Source organism: Tupaia chinensis, unplaced genomic scaffold (genome assembly GCF_000334495.1).
Source record: "Tupaia chinensis unplaced genomic scaffold, TupChi_1.0 Scaffold149090_1, whole genome shotgun sequence".
Classification (NCBI taxonomy): domain Eukaryota; kingdom Metazoa; phylum Chordata; class Mammalia; order Scandentia; family Tupaiidae; genus Tupaia; species Tupaia belangeri.
Window position 1 is genome coordinate 1,417,806 of NW_006208936.1, and position 5,459 is coordinate 1,423,264.

At 43.7% G+C, this 5,459-nt stretch overlaps 1 long non-coding RNA gene across 1 annotated transcript in view; it reads left to right on the forward strand.

Moving 5' to 3' along the window:
* The first annotated feature begins 5,247 nt into the window (after positions 1 to 5,247).
* LOC102498794 (uncharacterized) overlaps positions 5,248 to 5,459 on the forward strand; it is a 2,172-nt gene continuing 1,960 nt past the window's right edge. Inside the window, exon 1 of the long non-coding RNA XR_003548304.1 lies at positions 5,248 to 5,296. This is a non-coding gene — a long non-coding RNA (uncharacterized LOC102498794). The remainder of the gene's footprint in view (positions 5,297 to 5,459) is intronic.

Here is a 5,459-nt window from a genome sequence, read left to right on the forward strand (position 1 = left end):
TCTGTGCTTGAGAAAGTAATAACTCGGAGGAGCTTTCTTGCAGCCAGCAGCTAATGCTTCCTTTGGTTTGCTTCTGCTTGCTGGTGTTATGGCCAAATCTTTCAGAAATTTAGTTTTGCACTTTTAAATGCAAATCCAAGTCTGTGGGAGAGAACACATTAAAAACAATCTTGCCCCTTGCCTTGTGATTTGCATTTTGGAATGACTCATGGTCTGGATTTCAGATGCTTGCCGGCCATGACATGCTCTGAGCATTTCATAATTAAAATGGATTACTTTTACCTCTGGAGTTTTGTTGGGGTTTTCAATATATCCAATTAACTTTTACCTTTGAAGTCAAAATTACAATGAGCAGAACTGGGTACTATGTCTGGGTTGTTAGAAAATATTTAGAGATTACTCAGGAAGATAAAGTTGGCTTAATAATGCTTTTACTAGGTTTGGCTAAATTGAACACATCCTAACAATTTTCAAATTACATGTAATTTCTTGAAGTTGTTTGGAGTAGAGAAGCTTTTTAACAGTATGTTATGGACTAGTTCATTAAACTTGATTAATGTATGTTAGCATTAAAATAATTCGGAAACTCCATCACTTTTAGGTTAAATTACAGTCATTTTAGGTTGAAATTATAGGTTGAAACTAGAGGCCAAAGTCATTTGGGATATCTCCTTGGCATAAAACTTTACCACTTCCTGTGGGATAGCAGATCAGTACCCCCCCCAGTGCATTTCGTCTTTTTCATCTATACTATACGAATATATCTAAGGTAGCAGCTAGTGAAGCCACTCTCATCCTCTGAGTGTGGACTGGCTAGAGTATACTTGAAGGTGGACAATACGCAGAAAAATATCCCAACCTGCCCAAGCACCTCTCCTGATCTCTGTAGACTCTCCTGTGTCTAGGGACTTTAATCAGATTTTCCTGGGCTCATTCACTACTGTTCCTTCATAGCTAGCCAGGCATATAATTTGCCGTACAATAGAAAAGACTTTTTAGAGTAAACAGAGGTACGGAGATGCTCTTTTTGCTTTTATTTTGCTTTGTTTGCCGTAGATTGTGTGTGCTCACTGGAGAGAGAAGACACAAGGGCAGAGGGGAGGGAGAGAAATCACTCGCAGGAGGATGGCCGTGCTTAACCTCATCTCCTCCTCTCTTGAGATTTTGAGCATGCATGCACATGACCCCAGGTGTGTGTTTTAAGTCACTGGGTCCAGGATTCAAACCATGGAATTGGTCATGAGAAATCCAGCTGCCTTAACCACCACCCCACCGGCTGGCCCCCAGAGGCGCTTTAACTTATTACACTTTAGGCCCACTCGTAATGGTGAACTCGTAGCATCCTGAACTGCAGTGGTGGAAGCCACGTGGCTCGCTGCCGGTTCAGATCCCTAGTTGTTCTGGAAACATGGCAGTTGCATGTACTTCCAAGATCTGGCTACGACAGAGGGCTTGAGGAAGGGATCACAGTGGGATGATACTCAGCTGAGGGTGTCTGTCTGTCTATCTTTGTTTCTTTTGGGGATGTGAACTCTTTCTGATACATAAAGACAAAGAAACAACAAAGCAATGCTGTAAGTACAGAGCTAAAGTGGGATTCTGAGACCCAGAACCTGTGGCCAGGCTGACTCTGAACGACTAACTTCCTGGGACCACCGTCTCTTGAGTGGGAACTCCTTTATAAGAATCACGGTGTTCACCCGGACTCTGACTTAGTCCATTAGTGCTGTTGTAACAAAATACCTGAGAGGGCATTTTATACACAGAAATTTACCTCCCACAGTTCCGGAGGTTGGACACCCAACATCAGGGTGACTGCAGTTTCAGTGTCTGAGAGCTGTGCTCCACTTCCAAGATGGTGCCTTCAACACTGCCTTCCCACATGGCCCAAGGTAGAAGGGCAAAAGGGCCTTGCTAGTCCCCCAGCCCTTTTAAAAGGCACCAAAGGCCATACGTCTCGACACTGTGGCATTGGAGATTAAAATTCAACCGGGATGTCTGAGGGGCCACAAATATGCATATGCAACCGGAAGTGTGAGAAAATGAACACACTGTGGAGGAGACCCTTGGTCAACTGGGATATAGAAGTCAGTGGACGGATTTCCCTTTCCTTCTATAAACAGGCTGTAATGAAGATGGCACATAAAGAATTTCTCTAAAGATAGAGAAAAATGACAGCAGGCGTGTGTGATGCGAACTGGTGGCTGGTGGCTGGCTCAGTAGTGCACACCTGCGTTGTCTCTTCCTCATTCTGTGTGTGTGTGTGTGTGTGTGTGTGTGTGTGTGTGCGTGTTTCCTCCCTCTCCCTCACTTCTAATCCATAAGATTGCACTTCCTGATGAATCACTCCACATAAACCTGTGCCTCAGGCTCTGCTTTCCAAGTAACCAGGCTAAGAAAGTTTGGAAAACTTTCATTAAAAAAAAAAAAATGTATTTGGCATTGTCTTAAAAGAATCCATTGACTATATTTCACTTAATTCCTTGAGACAATTGCTCCGAGTAAACATGCAAAATTTAGAGCTCAGGGGTTTAAGGATATATCATCTTTTTTTTTCTTTTCTTTTTTTTTTTTTTTTGAAGAGGTTTTTGCTATAGGGCGTGTGTGCTAGCCAGATAGAGAGAGACAGAGAGACAGAAAGTGAGAAATCACTCCCTAGGGGGGATGGCCACGCCACAATCCCTTCTCCTCCATTCTCCTCTCAGGATCTTGGGCACGCACATGTGCCCTGCATGAGTTTAAGCCACCAGGTCCTTGACTTGAACCGCGGTCGACTACGTGGGAGTCCAGCGACATAGCCATTACACTAACTGCTGGTCCCAGGATATATCATCTTTATGAGACTAAATCTACAGAGGTAATATAATACCTTTTATTTTTTTTTTTTTCTGTATCTCCCCACAACAAAACTCAGTAGATTTTTGAAAGTGCTAGTAAAAGTTGTTTGGGAAAATGTGGCTCCCACCTGAGGGAAAAATTGTGAACAAGAGAAGGAATGGAAGTGGGCGCCATGGTAGAGCGAAGCCACGCCAAGGAGGGAGGCCTGGCTCAGCTGCACGGAAGTGGCATTTCCGCAGGAAGCGGTGGCGTGTGGAGGCTGCAGAGCGGACGGCATGTGCTCTGTGGAAACCACAGATCTGGAGCCTTACTCTGGCTTCTCTTCCTACAAAAATCTCTTGTAGCTAGCCGGCTCAAAAATGCCCAGCCTTGCTAACAGTGTATCAGAAAAAGAACTAGAATCTTCTATCTGAAGTACCTACACAAAGATGCTTTCAGAGAAAGGGAGGAATAGCAGAGATGACACAAGGAAGGGTATTAACCAGAAAACTATTGCTATGGGAAAGCTCAAAATGACAAAAAAATAAAATTTCCATTAACTTAAAAGAAACGCTATTTAAGAAAGGATACACTGAAGCAGAAATACATAAACTCAGAAAACAGACATGAGATGGCAAGGCGGTATTAAACAGCCTGGCAGACTCAGGGCAGAAGGGGCCAGCAGTTGGCGTAATGCCTATGTCACTGGACTCCCATGTAGTTGATTGTGGTTCAAGTCCCGGACCCGGTGGCTTAAACTTGCCGGGCGTGTGTGCGTACCTGCCCAAGATCCTGAGAGGAGAATGGAAGAGAAGGGATTGTGGTGTGGCCATCCCCCTGGGGGTGATTTCTCACTTTCTGTCTCTCTGTCTCTCTCTGTCTTTCTGGTGTGTGCACATGCCCTATAACAGAAACCTCTCCAAAAAAAAAAAACAAAAAAAAAGAAGAACTCAGGACAGAAATAAAATGAAACAACAAACTATCACCAAATAAATGCTAAAGAAAACAAAGGGAGGGGGAGAGTAGAAATGAGAAAACCGAAAAGAAAATAGGAAAAAAAAAGTTCAAAATACTAGTGAGAGGGACCAGCAGTTAGTGTAATGGCTATGTTGCTGGACTCCCACGTAGTCGACCGCGGTTCACGTCCCGGACCCGGTGGCTTAAACTCACACCGGGCGCGTGTGCGTGAGTGCCCAAGATCCCGAGAGGAGAATGGAGAAGAGATTGTGGCGTGGCCATCCCCCATGGGGGGTGATTTCTCGCTTTCTGTCTCTATGTCTCTCTCTGGCGAGTGCATGTGCCCTATAGCAAAAACCTCTCCAAAAAGAAAAAGAAAATACTAGTTAGAGAACTAGCCCAAATAACTTTTGAAATGGTATTTTGAGTACATACTTTAAACTAAAGATAGAAATAGTATATACAGATATTGAATTCTAATTAGTTGTTTTGTTTCTCACAGTCATATGGGTCACAGTTCTGAAACGATCTCTGGGTATTTTAGGATGGAGTACATAGTAAGCACACGAAGGATGATGAGCCTCGACTTCTCCCTGTGGGAGAGTGGAACTGAAGCACACAGAGGTGGAGATTAAAGTGGCCTCGTGTGGAGGACTCGATCCAGACTCATAATTACAGCCCTGCATGCACACACGGGCGAGCTATGCGTTCGTCAGCTTCCTTGTTGAGAGGGCCTGAGAACGATATGCCTCAGTAAGAGTGAGCACCCAGGTCTTGGATTCTAAGTACCACCGGCTACTAGAACAGCTGGAAGGAAATGCTTTCTTCGAGGGAGAGGCTGGTTACAGGGAGGGGGGCAGGCGAACTACAAGATGAGTAATAGGGCCTTTTGTGCCCGGAAGTAAGACATCATCCCAGCATCATTTTGGCCTGATTTCTCTCAAAATACACAACCTGTAACTAAGGATGAACTACTCTACTATCCACAAACGACTAGTTAAAGTCATTAAAGAAAAGGACATGCAAGAGATGCTTCCCAGTTAAGGGTGACTAAAGAGATGGAAGAACTAACGCGATGTGTGGGATCCTGTATTGAACCCAGACTGGGATGAGCAGGAGGATTTGCCATGGCCGACATTACTGACATAGTCAATGAAGTTTAAATAGGAGTTTCGGCTTACGTCATAGGATTGTATCAATGTCACGCCTCCTGGACCTGAAAATTGTCTTGTGGCTATGTGAGAGAATATTCTCGTTGTTAGGGAGCATGATGATACACCCGGGGTAGAAGAATGAGCTGTCTGCAGCCTACCTTCGACTGGTTGAGCAAAGTCTGTGTGTGTGAGAGTAAATCATAAGGAAAATGGGCCAGAATGAAAACAGCTGATGAACCTGAATTAAGGTGGAAGGAGTACTTCTATTATTCCTGTGACTTTTCTGTATGCCTGAAATTTTATTTAAAAAAAAAAAAGAGTACAACGAGAAACATAAATACAGAAGATACACAAAAGAAATTTAACATGTAAGTTGCTGAAGAAGAAAACCCAACTAGCAGAACCTAAAATTAATTTAAATATATAATACATTAAAAATTTTCCCTGAATTAATAGAAGTCTGTGGGACCAGCAGTTAGCGTAATGGCTATGTCGCTGGACTGCCACGTAGTCGACTGCGGTTTGAGTCCC